This window comes from Erinaceus europaeus, chromosome 7, assembly GCF_950295315.1.
Source record: "Erinaceus europaeus chromosome 7, mEriEur2.1, whole genome shotgun sequence".
NCBI lineage: Eukaryota > Metazoa > Chordata > Mammalia > Eulipotyphla > Erinaceidae > Erinaceus > Erinaceus europaeus.
The window spans coordinates 96,761,373-96,777,069 of NC_080168.1; the positions used below are offsets into that span (position 1 = coordinate 96,761,373).

The 15,697-nt window shown below is 41.5% G+C and overlaps 1 pseudogene; it reads left to right on the top strand.

The window, feature by feature from the left end:
• The first annotated feature begins 1,151 nt into the window (after positions 1 to 1,151).
• LOC103118230 (large ribosomal subunit protein eL34-like) lies at positions 1,152 to 6,311 on the top strand (annotated as a pseudogene).
• Positions 6,312 to 15,697: the final 9,386 nt, after the last annotated feature.

Here is a 15,697-nt window from a genome sequence, read left to right on the forward strand (position 1 = left end):
AAAATTATTTAAAAATTTAAAAAGTTAAAAAAAAAAAGTTTCTTGAAACTGACATAATCGAGCACTGCACCATCTCCAGACCTTCTGCCTTGGAAAGCAGAAGGTAGGGCTGGATAGGTCTTTCCAGGCTTAACCTTCATTCTGACACAGTCTAGCCACCCCATTAGCATGCAAAAATACAGTGTTATAAATGTATTTCTATTAATGTGTATTTATGTAGGATAGAGACAGAGAGAAATTGAGAGGGACAGAGGACATAAAAGGGGAAGAAAGAAAGAGACATCTGCAGCACTGCTTCACCACTTGTGAAGCTTTTCCCCTGCAGGTGAGGGCTGGGGCTTTGAAACTGGATCCTGAAGCACTATGATGTGCGTGCTCTACCTAGTGCACCACCACCCAGCCCAACAAAAGACATTCTTACCATTGCTGAAATTCCAAGAGTCTTAGAAGCTCTTAGCTTAGGAACTGAGAACTAAGATCAGATATGACAAAAGATGCTCTAACCTTTTATGACTCGGGAAAGAAGAATTTCAGGAGCTCTGTGCAAGCAACTGAACACAAAGACCAAACATAGCTATGTTCTTATACTTTACAAAATGATTAGCTTCATCATACGAATTTTTAGAAGATTTATCTATTTCTTTTTTTTTCTAATTTATTTTTTAATTTTTACTTGTTATTGGATAGACACAGAGAAATTGATTGGGGAGGGGAGGAGAGTGGGTAAGAGAGACAGACAGAGACAGGGAGAGAGAGAGAGAGAGACCTGCAGCACTGCTTCACCACTTGTGAAGCTTTTCCCCAGCAAATGGGGACTAGGGATTTGAACCTGGGTCCTTGTGAGCACTTAACCAGCTGCACCATTACCTGGACCCTAGAGAGACAGGAAAGAGGAGAGAGGAGTGAGAAGAGAGAGACAATAGGTAGAACACCACTTCAGTACATGCTGTATCTGGGGGATTGAGCCAGGAGCTTTGAACAGGCAAGGCCAGCACTACTCTACCAGCTCAACTATTCCTCCAAGGCAACAACATATGAATTATTACAGGAAGCACAGCTCTGTTTGCAACATCATGCAATCTCTCATATTCATGAGTTCTGGGAATGAGGGTGTGGACATCTTGAGTGTAGTCAATATTCTGTCCGCCATAATGTTTGCTTTGAAATGCAGAGATTTGCTCCTGAGGTCAAATGAGGAAACAGTGGTGAGACTAGTGACTGCTAGGGACAGGAAGAAGGAGAAAGGCACTGTGAGGGACAGTGGCTCTCTGGCCTTCTCCCCACTCCCCTTAGAATGGTTGTAATTGATGTTAGGGCCACTGCCAGAGAGCCAGCCTTCCTGCCTCTCTGGCAATGGTTCAGGGGGTGATCGATGCAAGCACTCACTCAGAAGAAAAGGTGGAAGTGGCAGTGGTGTGGCCTCCTCTGAACCACAGGGCTGGGACTGCTGCACCACAACGGAGACCTGCAGATGCCCAGAGGTTAATCTAAGCGTTATTAAATGGTATGTGCTGAACAGGCCCTGGTGAGGTCCCCACTGGCCTAACACTCTGTACTGGGCTTTCAAACTGACATTTCAAAAACGCACAATGCATAACAGAGAAGCAAAAATAAGTATAGAGCTCTATTTTCTGTAAAGGAACATGTCTCTAAAAGGAGGGAAAAAAATCCAAAGACAACTTGCTTCCCAGAGTAGGCAAAAACCTCATGTCTTTATATCCCCTTTTCATCATTCATGAAGGTGACTGGGTCAATCAGCCCCATTATTCGTCATTTGTACATCAGGACACACAGGGACGTGCCCTTCTTGATTTCTATGAAGAAGAAATAGTCTGACTGTTCTCAAGAGGAAATAATTAGCCCAGGGAGTAAGAGATTTGCAGATTTCAAGCCTAAAATGAGATGACAAGAATGTGAAGAACAAAAACAACTCAACTGCCTTCCCTCCCTTACCTTGTCATCTCACTGCTGACTAAAGACTTGTTAATGAACTTTTACACCCCCCCCATTAGCTACTATTCTGATACTAGCCCTATGGATCAAGCAATAAATGTGTAAAGCAAAGGAGATGCCCAGTGTAGAGGTCTTCCCACCCTTCTGAACATACAAGTGTTTTATTTAAAAAAAAAAAAAAAAGGTTAGCTGTGCAGGTATCAAACGTATTTATGTTCTTCACATTGTAATGGAAAAAAGCAAAAACAAGAACAAGCAAAAAACAGAAAGAAAGAATAGAAAAAGCAAACAGATACCTATTTACAGAAACTAAGATATAGTTTCAGCCATACCTTGGCTACAATGTCCAATGTAAGAGCAGAATGGGAGTCATGCACACAAGAATATAGAAAAATGTATTTAACCACTAACCTATTGCTCCCTAAATGCATGGGAAACAAGATTATTCTTTCATGGCACCATTTCTTTTTTTGAATCCAGGCAAAAATTCACAATCTCAAAGTAATGTTCGAGGTAAGCACTCCAAAGAACTCAGGGTTAGCATTAGCAATGACACGTATAAAAAAGGAAGTGAAGCAGGAAAGAAAAGAAATGACAGCTATTTGCCTGCCTTTTTCTAGCTACATATGACATTTCTAATTTCACCCCTCTACCAGCTTCTTCCTCACTGTCTTGAAGTATGCATAAACTCACTCTTGACAGCAAACAGTTGTGGAGCACCTGACGTATGTCAGGCATTGCTGAATACAAGAGAAAATACAGAGGTAACAAGAAAGAGAAAAAGAGAGAGAGGAAGGAAGGAAGGAAGGAAGGAAGGAAGGAAGGAAGGAAGGGAGGACTGGAGGGAGGAAAGTAAAGACAGAGGGAGTAGTAGGAAAGGAAAGGTAGTGTCGTACAGGGTTAGGATCCAGTTCAAGCCCATGGTTACCTACCTGCAGGGGGGTTGCTTTGCAAGCAGTGAAGCAGGTCTACAAGTGTCTATCTTTCTTCCACACTCTCTATCTCTCCTCTCTCAACTTTTCTCTATCCTATCCAATAAAATGGAAAAAAATGGCCTCCAGGATCAGTGAATTAGTGCTGGTACTGAGTCCCAGCAATAACCCTGGAGAAAAAGAAAAGAGAAAGGAAGAAAGAAGAAAGGAAGGAAGGAAGGGGAGGGAAGGAAGGGAGAAGGAAGGGAAAAGGCTAAAATCAAGAGATAACAGAGAGACTTGGAGAAGTCTGGAGAAGAGGCAGTACCTGTGAATATAAAGATAATAATAATTTTTTAAAAAAAGAGTTGCTTATGTCTTCAAATTTAAGGGAAGAATTTTTCAAGTAGAAAGTGTCTATTTCTCCTGAAGCCCTAGTCAGAGAGTCCTGGGATTCCCACATAGACATGATGGACCTGGACCTCTAACAGATCTCTCTCTCCACTCCGTCAGGAACAACATAATGGGCCCCTATGTGGGCCCCTATAGAACCTTGCCCTCAATGTGGGTCAACAATGTTAGGGACTGCTCCATTCTCTGAAAGGGAAGTAAGACCTAAATCCTCTACCACTTGAGGAAGATGGGTCTGGCAATGAGTGCTGCCTAGTTATGACCACAAAATGTGAGCTCAGACCTACAGAGATGCAGAGGTTACACATTTTCCTGCACTGGATATAGGCCGCAGATCAAATCGATGGGGTTTACAGTTAATGGTTATTTATATACTTTTCTCAGATTTGGGTGCTTCCCTGATCCTGCTTTCTAGTCCTATTCCCAACCCTGACACCATCTCCCCAGATAACACCTTTGGTCCACCTGCATGTTGGCTGTCAGGCTCAGGCCAAAATTAGTAAAGTCATGGCCCCTTGAAATATACCTAAAATAGACCTAGAACAACTAAATTTTTCCAAAATTGAGACCCCAAATCTCATCTGCTATATTCTTGCCTTTAGGTTCCTGATTATTAAAGAATTTGTTCTTCTTTATATCTTAATGTTTTTTCAGACACCAAGTTGCAGATGCCACCATGACACCAAACTGACTTCCCTGGGCAGACAACCTCACCAATGTACCCTGGAACCCTACCTCCCCAGAACCCTGCCCCACTAGGGAAAGGCAGAGACAGGCTGGGAGTAAGGATCGACCTGCCAACACCCATGTCCAGTGGGGAAGCAATTACAGAAGCCAGACCTTCCACCTTCTGCACCCCATAATGACTCTGGGTCCACACTCCTAGAGAGATAAAGAATAGGAAAGCTTCCAGTGGAGGGAATGGGATATGCAACTTTAGTGGTAGGAAATGTGTGGAATTTTACCCCTCTGTTGACATTTTCTATTTTTTATTTTATAACTAAATTAAATTAAAAAAGAAAGTGTCTATTTGACAGAGTTCCTATTTGTTTGTCATTTCATAGTAATAACAAAAATAACATTTTCCAATGACAATATAACTATGTCTCTATTAATACACTGGTCTTTTTCCTTGTAATAGGTCTTCCTGCACTCTCTCTCTCTAGTCCAGGAAGGCTGCTTCTAGTCAAGAGAGGAGCTTTAAGTTTTGAGCTCCATTTTGTTTTTTGCTTCCTATTACCTTGTTAAGCATTTTGTCCAATGCAACATAGAGGTATGCCAATACATTAAGCAGTCTTCTGTTGAGGGACACACACTTATTCCCGATTTTGTGACATAACTATGATCATCCTTGTTCAGAACTCTTTGTTTACATCGTGGATTATTCTGAGATGAATTCCTGGAAGTAGAATTACCAGATGCAAGCAAATAAGCATTTCTAAAGCTTTCTGGGCAGACTGATGGACTGCCTCCACCTGGAGGTTCTGTTTATTTTACCACAACAGTAGCAAATGAGTGTTTTGTGCCACTCACATCTTTACCAGTATAGAGTATCCTTGTTTTATTAATTATTGATACTTCATGGGTTTAAAAACAAGATGATCACTTTAACTTGCATTTTTTTTTTCCTTTTGTAGTGTTGGAGAATGAACCCAGGGCCTCATGCATGTGTGAAGCAGCTGAGCCACCTCCCACTCAAGTGTTTTATTTTTTTTTATTGATTTATTTGTATTTAGTAATAGGAGACAGGTAGAGAGATGCAAGCAGAGCATCTTTTCAATATATGATCAAACTCCACCTCCCAATGTTTTCTATTCTATACTTTCAAGAGAAAAAGACAGTGAGGGAGAGAGAAGGAGAGATGCCAAAGAAAGCCCTGCTTCTCCATTCAGGAAGCTCCGTTGATTTTCTGTTCAAGATGCTCCCATGTGGTTCCTGGGATGGAGCACAGGCCTCAGTCACAGGATGGCAGAAGCTCTTCCGGTTGAACCTCAATTTACATGACTTTGATTCATGATTTTAAATGTTTTGGGAGGGGATAAATTTGTGTTTCTTATGTAATGTTTTCAACATGTCACTAATCCATTTATTTCACTAATGTATTAGTGTTTTTTTTCTTTTCTTTTCTTTTTTGTCTCCAGGGTTCTCGCTGGGGCTCAGCGCCTGCACTACGAATCCACTGCTCCTGGAGGCCATTTTTTCCATGTTATTGGATAGGACAGAGAAATTGAGAGAGGAGGGGGATACAGAGAGAGAAGAGAGAGAACGCGAGAAAGAGACTTATTTGTTTCACCACTTGAGAGGCATCTCTCCTCATCGCCACTCCCCCACCCCTGCCACAAGTGGGAGCTGGGGGCTCAAACAGCCATCCTTGCCTGGGTCCTTGTGCTTAGTACTATGTGCACGTAACTGGATGCACCAATAGCCTCGCCCACTTGTTAGTGGTTTTTTTTTTTTTTCTTACTGAATAAAAATGCCCATAATAGACTAAGCCTACAAATCTTGAGATTTTATAGGCAAGTGCCCCTCTCAAATTTATCACTTAAATACTGCTGAGATTTTTTTGCAATTTTCATAATGTCACACTTTTGAAAACACACTTTATCAACTTAGGCTACTTTTGTTACAAAAAATCATAATACACTTCCAGGAACCTCCTCGACAGGCATTCGCGAGGGTCCAGCGTTTGACCTACCGGCATAGGCTGTCCTACAAAACGGCCTCCGGCCTCCAACAAAATAGGCTGTCCTGGATCCGGGGTAACAGGACTGCTTACCTTTACACCAAGAAGGTTGGGAAAGCACCCGTATCTGCGTGTGGCGTCTGCCCAGGCCGACTTCACCGGGTTCGTGCAGTAAGGCCTAAAGTCCGTAAGAGGCTGTCGAAGACAAAAAAGCATGTCAGCAGGGCCTACGGTGGCTCCATGTGTGTGCTAAGTGCGTCTGTGACAGGATCAAATGTGCTTTCCTTATTGAGGAGCAGAAAATTGTCATCAAAGAGTTGAAGGCATAAGCACAAAGTCAGAAAGCTAAATAAATAAGAGCATTTTTGAATAATAAATTTTTTTAAAAATCACAATACAAACAATATATTCTGAACACTGCTTGGTCTTATGTCCACCATACCTCATACTCAAAACAACCATGGTCTGAGACGACTGTCATTCTTCTCAAATTCTCACTCCCTAACTTCTCTACAAGAGTAGGGCTCCTCGTCACATTTCATCTTGGCTCCCTTCCAGTATTTCTCCACAGGAAAACAGAATGACTGCTTAAAAATCTACTCCGGAGTCGGGCGGTGATGTAGCGGGTAAGCGCACATGGCACAAAGCGCAAGGACCAGCATAAGGAACCGGGTTCGAGTACCCCGCTCTCCACCTGCAAGGGGGGGGGTGTCACTTCACAAGCAGTGAAGTAGGTCTGCAGGTGTCTATCTTTCTCTCCCCCTCTCTGTCTTCTCCTCCTCTCTCCATTTCTCTCTGTCCTATCCAACAACAACATCAATAACAACAACAATAACCACAACAATGATTAAAAAAAAAAAAACAAGGGCAACAAAAGGGAAAAAATTAGCCTCCAGGAGTAGTGGATTCATGATGCAGGCAATGAGCACCTGGAGGCAAAAAAAAAAAAAAACACCCTGGAGGCAAAAAAATCTACTCCCGGGTTAGGTGCTGACACACCCACTTGATTGCACAAGTTACCATAAGCAAGGACCTGGGTTCAAATCCCGTCCCCACCTGCAGAAGGAAGCTTCTCAAGCAGTGAAACAGTATTGCAGCTGTCTCTCTCTCTCTCTTCTTTTATCTCCCCTCCCCTCTCAATTCCTCTCTGTCCTATCAAAATAAAAGAAGGAAAAATGAAATTTACTTCAAGGACTCTCTGGTGTAATCGGAACAAACTCCCAGCTCTTCCAACTATGCTGCCTTTTTTGAGGCCTGTGCTGCCTTTTGCACAAGCTGACCTTGCTTTCTGCTCTTCTATTTTGTGCCATCCTTCTCCTTGTTCATCTGAATCCAGGTACACAAGCTTTCTGACAAGTCCTGAAATGATAGTTCTTTTCAGGATATGAGCTAAACCTCATCCTCCAAAACACCACAGAAGTACTGCAAGGGGTTCCTTGCTGAACTCTTACTCTACAACTTTTTTTTTTCTTTGCCTCCAGGGTTATCGCTGAGGCTCAGTGCCTGCACTACGAATTCACTGCTCCTGATTTTTTTCCCTTTTGTTGCCCTTGTTGTTTAACATTGTTGTTATTATTGTTGTTGTTGTTGGATAGGATAAATTGAGAGAGAAGGGGAAGACAGAGAGGAGAGAAAGATAGACACCTGTAGACCTGCTTCACCACCTGTGAAGTGACGCCCCCCTGCAGGTAGGGAGCTGGGGCTCGAACCAGGATCTTTCTGCTCGTCCTTGCACTTTGCACCATGTGCGCTTAACCTGCTGTGCTACCTCCCAGCCCTCTATACTCTACGATTCTTACAATGCCTACCTACCTTTCTTCAAGGGACTGCTCACCAATTTTTAAAACAGATTTTTAATATCTTTATTTATTGGATAGAGACAGCTAGAAATCGAGAGGGCAAGGGGCGATAAAGAAAGACAAAGAGACACGTGCAACACTGCTTCACCACTCATAAAGCTTCCCCCCTGCAGGTTTCTCCCTGTAGGGACTGGAGGCTCGAACCCGGGTCCTTGAACATTGTAACATATGTGCTCAACCAGGTATCCCACCACCCAGTCCTAAAGGTAGTGAGTGAAACCCACCTTGGCTAGAAAGCCATCTTGAAGTTTTCCCTATCCAATAGTAGTTTATTCTGAATTTTGTCTTTGGTTCAAGTATGCCTGTTTTTTGTCTTTGCCTTTGATTTTTCTTAATTGGAGGAATTAATTAATGGTCAACATGTTAGTACATGTATAAATTTGCTCAATTTTCTGCAAAATACTTTCACCTTCATCCTAGGCCCTTCTCCACCATCATGCACTAGGACCTGAAAGCCTCCCCACCTAGAGTCCTTTATTTTGATGCAATACACCAGACCCAGTTCAGATTCTACTTTGTGTTTCCCTTTTCTGTTCTTATTTCTCAACTTCTGTCCATGAATAAGATCATCCCATGTTCAGCCTTCTCTTTCTGGCTGATGTCACTTCACATGATTTCTTCAAACTCCAGCTTGTTTTATATCTAAGCTTGCTTTCCCAACTATAAAGCCCACAAAGGCAAGGTCCTAGTCTCTGTCCTTTTACTTTTTATGATCTTGTTTTGGTATGTGCTTAATTTCTTTTTCTTTTTTCTTTTTTTATCGTGCTTATCACCTTTTCTTTTTTATTTATTTATTTATTTATTTATTTATTCCCTTTTGTTGTCCTTGTTGTTTTATTGTTGTAGTTATTATTATTGTTGTCGTTGTTGGATAGGACAGAGAGAAATGTAGAGAGGAGGTGAAGACAGAGAGGGGGAGAGAAAGACAGACACCTGCAGACCTGCTTCACCGCCTGTAAAGCGACTCCCCTGCAGGTGGGGAGCCGGGGCTCGAACCAGGATTCTTATGCCGGTCCTTGGGCTTTGCGCCACCTGTGCTTAACCGCTGCGCTACCACCCAACTCCCACTTTCTTTTTCAAAGTGCAAGTGAAAGAGTCACCATGGCAGCAAGGTGCCCTTCAATATAGTGGGAGCTAGGTTTGAACAAAGGTCTCACACATGGCAAAGCAGCACACTATCCAAGTGAGCTATTTTACTGATCCTGTGCTTAATTTCTATTAAAGGAGGAGGGACGAAAAGTAGGGAAAACTAAGCAAAATGATAATCCCCCTTCTATTTCTTGTTTTATAAGCTTATTTAGTTTTTTGTGTTTTTTTTTTCTGAAAAAGTGGATGGAGCAAATAAAGGAGATACCACACAAAGTTTTCAAATTTTAGCAAAAGAGAGTTTACTAGTACATCATTCTGTGTAACCTACACTCTAATTTTAGTCCCTCTTTTCGAGAGCAGAATCAGATACTGTAATTCCCTTTGATGCAATGTAGTGAATCAGACACCAAAATAGCAACAACTCCTTCTCATCCACAAAGACACACTTGTTATTTCCACATTCTAAACAGCACTCTATCTTCTTACATCTTTAACTCCGCTCTCTGATCTAATCTGTAATCTCTGGAAAATATGTCCAGTTGGTCTTCATGTACTCTTACCTTTTTATCACTCTGCACAAGATGAAGATCAAAAATATTTATTTTAAAATGTGTTTATTATCAGAACACTGCCCAGTTCTGATGCCAGACAAGGCCAGGGTTTGAACCTGGGACCTTGAAACCTCAGGCATGAGAGTCTTTTTGATCACCACTATGCTATCTCCTCATCCAAGGGGAAAAAAAAAAAAACTTACTGCATGGCATAGCCAAAGGACTAACTACATGTCTAGATTCATGTCACACCAAATTTTTATTTTTACAGGTCTTAGGAACTCCAATCATAAGGACATTCCTGTCACTGTTCAGACTTTGCTCCCTGTAGTTCCAGTGTCATTGTCCAGGTTCTTAATAAACTCATAAGCTATTTCCAAAGAAAGCCATTCTTGGGGGCCAGGTGGTAGCACGACAGGTTAGAGCACACATGGCCGTGAACCACAAGGATGGGGTAGGGATCTGGGCTCGAGCCCCCTACTCCCCACCTGCAGGGGAGTCGCTTCACAAGTGATGAAGCAGGTCTGCAGGACTTTCTCTCTCTCTCTCTCTCTCTCTCTTGTCTTCCCCTCCTCTCTCAATTTCTCTCTCTCTCCTTTCCAACAACAGCAATAACAACAAAAGCAGCAAGGGCAACAAAAATGGGAAAAAATTGCCTCTAGGATTTGTAGTGCAGGTACCAAGCCCCAGTGATAACTTTGGAGGCAAAAAAAAAAAAAAAAAAAAAAAAAAGCCATTCTTGATCCACACGACCTTCAAACCCCCACCCCTCTCCTTAGATACTCGTCTGATGCCACGTGCTTTTCCTTCACAGCACTTGGTTATATTTGCAATTATGGGTTTTTAGAATTTTTTTATATTTATTTATTTTCCCTTTCTTGTTGCCCTTTTTTAATTGTTGTTGTAGTTATTATTGTTGTTATTGATGTCGTCATTGTTAGATAGGACAGAGAGAAATGGAGAGAGGAAGGGAAGACAGAAAGGGGGAGAGAAAGATAGACACCTGCAGACCTGCTTCACCGCCTGTGAAGTGACTCCCCTGCAGGTGGGGAGCCAGGGGCTCAAACCGCGTCATTTATGTTTTTTATTCATCTTCTCTAGAGTCTATAAACTGTAGACAGCAAACTGGTCTCTTTTACTAATCGTTACACATCCCTAGTGCCTAAATAGTACCTGTCATTTAATATTTGACAACTGGATGCAATCTGCATAGACACTAATAATATATACACCACTTACTTTTTAAGTCTACCCAAGCTAAAATTAAAATGAATTGAATTTTAGAGAAAGGGGAAGTTAGATTGGACATTCATACTCAAATAAAAGGATAGATTAGCTCAAACTAATCAACTAATTATGTTATATTATTTTATTCATTTATTTTGAGCATCACTCAGTTATGGCTATTAGGTGGTGATGGGTACAGAACTTGGGAGTTCGGGAGTCCGGCGGTAGCGCAGCGGTTCAAGCGCACATGGCACAAAGCGCAGGCCAGCTTAACGATCCCCGTTGGAGCCCCTGGCTCTCCACCTGTAGGGGAGTCACTTCACAGGCGGTGAAGCAGGTCTGCAGGTGTCTATCTTTCCCTCCCCCTCTCCGTCTTCCCCTCCTCTCTCCATTTCTCTGTCATATCCAACAACAATATCAAAAACAATAAATAATAATAACCACAACAATAAAAAGGGCAAGAGAAAAAACAAAAAAAATCTTTAAAAAAAACAATAATGGTACTATAATTAATCTCCCCCAGATATGACCACGATAAATGCTTCTTTTACAAATTGAGGAATGTGTGCACAAGAGTTTTAGTTAACGGGTGCACCTAGAGACCAAGATGCTCTAGTCCTCAGGAGTCGGGCAGTAGCACAACGGGTTAAGCACACGTGGTGCAAAGCTCAAGGACCTGCAGAAGGATCCCGTTTGGAGCCCCTGGCTCCCCACCTGCACAGGAGTCGCTTCACAGGTAGTGAAGCAAGTCTGCAGGTGTCCATCTTTCTCTCCCCCTGTCTGTCTTCCCCTCCTCCCTTTCTTTCTGTCCTATCCAACATTGATGACATCAATAACAACAATAATAACTACAACAGTAAGACAAGGGCAACAAAAGGGAAAATAATTCAAAAAAGAAATAAGAAAATTTTTTTAAAAGTGACTTGAGATTCCTCAAATATCAAGTGAGGGTAACATAGCTCTAAGGATGCATAAGGCTCACAAAGTTCACAGAACATCATAAGATATGGAACAAAGCTCTGGAGTACATGATAGCTGTACTGCATCCTGCTGTTCCTTACCATTGATAACTAGTTCATATTTCTAAAATGTCTGTCAGTGGACTAATATTAATTCACCAGTTTACTTAATTCCTGGAGATGTAAAGAAATCATAATTAGAAAATGGGTGGTGGCACACCTGGTTGAGCACACGTTACAATGCTCAAGAGCCTGGGTCCGAGCCCCCAGTCCTCACCTGCAGGGGGAAAGCTTTGCAAGTGGTAAAGCAGTGTTTCGGGTGTCTCTGTCTCTGTCTCTGTCCCTCTCTATTACCCCCTCCTCTCTAAATTTCTGAAAGTCTCTATCCAATAAATAAAGATAATAAAAATTTAAATCATAATTATACCATATATATGTGAAATTCGACACAGATATCAAGGATGTGACCATAGGAAAACTGTTAAGTCAAGGTCAGACCAAATAAACCAAATAAAGTAAGATGCTTTTTCTTTTTCTCTTTTTATGGGCAACATCCCTGTAGTCGTTTTTCATTTTGGTTAGTGTTGAGCATCACTAATGACACATGTCTATTTCCCTAATGACCCAGATGAAGTATAGTGTAACTCAAACTTGAGAAAAAGTGAAAGATAAAGATATCCTTTTGATCTTCCTTGGTGTTCCTCCCAAAACAGAAAAAAATCAAGTTTCTTTCTCTTTAAAGAACCAACTCCAATGACACCCAGGGACATTCTGTAGTGATAGTTTAAGCCCTTAAACTTTGAAGTTCCAAAAATATCTATTTGTTGATCTCAACAGGGAAAAGGTAGAACCTCAAAGAGAATAGAGCATTAATCAATAGAAGAGCTCTGAAAAGATTTGGTAAGAGGGAAAGAATGGGAACTATTATCTCTGAGTAAGCCAGATGTGGAAAATCTTTTAATTTGTTGCTTTAGCATCAACTTTCAACATTTCTTAAAAGTTTTTATTTCTGAGGGCCAGGTGGTGGTGCCCCTGGTTGAGGGCACACCTTACAAAGCACAGGGACCTGGGTTCGAGCCCCTGGTCACCATCTGCAAGGAAAGTTTCACGAGTGAAGCAGGGCTAAAGGTGTCTGTCTCTCTTCCTATCACCCGCTTCCCTCTCAGTCTCTGGCTGTCTCTATCCAATAAAGATTTTTAAAACTTCAAAAGTTAAAAAAAAAAAAAAGAGTTTAATTTTTTTATTATTTCTGCATCTATTTGGGTTTCTTGGTTAGTTGGTATTTTTCCAGTGCACAAGGAACTTTTAAGTAGAAGCAAAAATGGTGGGAATCCATGGCACATGCTATGACATGGCCATGTCCAGGCTTCGGGACTTGGAGTCTTCCCTAGTTTCAGTTGTAGGAAGCTGCAATAAGTAATTCTTCAGCTGCTGGTGCCGGGAGGTGGTGTAAATAAAAATGTGAGGTAGTTCTTTCCACAAGAGGGAAATATTTGTCTACATAACATCCCTGCAATGTCTGACAAATTACTGGAGCATCTGTTTGCTATCATTAGTAAGTAAACTCTTAGCTTGGTTCTGACAAATCATGAGCTCACAGGCCTTATTTTCTGATTCACCCCATGACAAGAGATACTAAAACTCCTAAAATGTGAACCATAACAACTATCAAATACAAAATTTGCAAAAGCCAAACCATTAGAACACATGGTGGGGAGTGGGCAAGAGCACATAAGAATAATTTATCAGAATTTGTGTACAGGAAAGAATGAAGACTGGAGTATCTATAGATTCTGCTCCCACAGCTTAACTATCACCCTTCTGAAGGTTAAAAAAAAAAAAAAAGGATTTGAAGTTCTGGAATAATAAGTATGGCAGAGGCTATATATACAAAAGATTAACATAAATGTTAAAATTAAAGGAGTCTATCCTAAGAAAAAGAAAAGGTTGTCCACTTAAACTCTAGTCTTTCTTACTCTGAATTTGCACCTTTATACTGACTTGATAAAAACCAAGTTATTCCTGAAAATACTTGCATTCTAAATTCTCTTCAAGCTACCAGACCAAGAACATCAGAAATAGACTTAAGAGTTCAATTATAGCACCAAAGTAAAAACCCTGGGGTGAAGGAGAGGGTGGATATTCGGTTTCCCTGGGAGGCAGGGGTGGGGGTGAGTGGGATGGGACACAGTCTTTTGGCGGTGGGAATGGTGCTTATGTACACTCCTATTAATCTGTAGTCATATAAATCACTGTTTAATTAATATGAGAGGGGAAAAATTGATTGTATGTCTCAAACTTTTTCAAGTACAAACTGAGTCTTTTAAATACATAGGGTGAGTCTTTGGTATGTTGACTCTTAAAAGCTTAGACTAGTGAGAACAGAAGCAACCGCTGGCACAGCTATATACAAATAATGTCAAAGGATATAAATTATGGTGATGCTGGGTATAATACAGCAAATCCTAAAAAAGGATTAGTTAACTTTTCAAAGTTAACCCAATTACCAAATAATGTGATTATAACAATAACTATCTATTGTCTTCTTGAACCCAAGACAGTAGGAACCTCATATTTCCACTATAGAGCCTGTATTTCCCCCAGTCCTGGAACCTTAGGGTGGGGTGCACTTTCCTGTATGCTTCTCTCAATTCATACCAAATAATATTGCATCCACGGACCCCAACCTAATCAACTCACTGAGTACCACCTCAGCATGCTTCACTTCAGACTGTGTCCTGAGACTTCAAGTGTGGAAGGACAACCCTTCAGCTTCATTACTCGGGTGAGACCTTTCCTTTCATAGTATACTCTAATTCCATTCCAGGCAGTTCACTTCCTAACAAAGTCCCAAAACCTAGATATAGACTAGGTCCCATAAGATAGAGCATATGTTCACATGTATCCATAAACTAGGGCAAAATATATACCTGAAAGCAAAAGTACAAAATAGTCTGCAGTGAGTGAGTCAGTATAAAGTTCCTAATGAAATAGTATCTAATTAGACTTAGATACCCTTCTCACCTACTTCCTATTATACTTCCCTCAGTCACTCCAAAGCTAACCTTAGCAAAGCAAGGACTGCAAAAGCTGAATAAGGGCAAGAGACTGGCATACTTTAATGATGACTCTTTAGTCACTATCAGGCCACCCCATCAGCTGGGGCCCTATTCAAGGTTGTTCTGAGATTCCCAAACAGACATGATGGGCCTAGACCTCAAATAAATCCCTCTCCATTGTTACAGGTCATCTCTATCAGGAACAGCAACAACAACAAAAAAAAACCCTTTGTGGGCCCCCCCATAGGACCTTGCCCTCAACTTTGATTAACAACGGTAGAGAATGTTCCATCCTCCGAAGGGAGGATGGACAACATACTCTATGCTACACCTGAGGAAGACGGGTCGATATTGGGGCAGCTTGGAATGTTCCTACTCATGACCACAGAATGTGAGCTCAGATCTACAGGGATGCAGAGGTCACATAGGCTCCTAAACTGAATATGGGCACCAGACCAAATCAAATTGATGGGGTTTACAGTCAACAATATTTATAACCCTTCCCCATATTAGGGAGCTACTCTCTCCCTGATCCAGGTTTCTATCCTTTTTCCATCCATGATATCATCTCCATAGACAATAACTTAGATCCACCTGCATATTAGATTTCAGGCTCAGAGGGAAAAAAAATAGTATAGCTACAGACCCTTTGAAATATGACTAAAATATGCCTACTAGCTATCTACAAAATGGAGGACACCCCCCCCCCCCCCGCCCAACACTTCATCTACACTATTCCAGCCTTTAGGTCCATGATTGGTCAACAATTTGTTTGGCTTTGTATGTTAACTCTCTTTTCAGCCACCAGGTTCCAGATGCTAGCATGATACCAACCAGACTTCCCTGGACAGATGACCCCTCCAATGTGTCCTGGAGCTCTGATTCCCCAGAGCCCCACCCTACTAGGGAAAAAGATAGGCAGGCTGGGAGTATTGATTGGCCAGTCAATGCCCATGTTCATCGGGGAAACAATTACAGAAGCCAGACCTTCCACC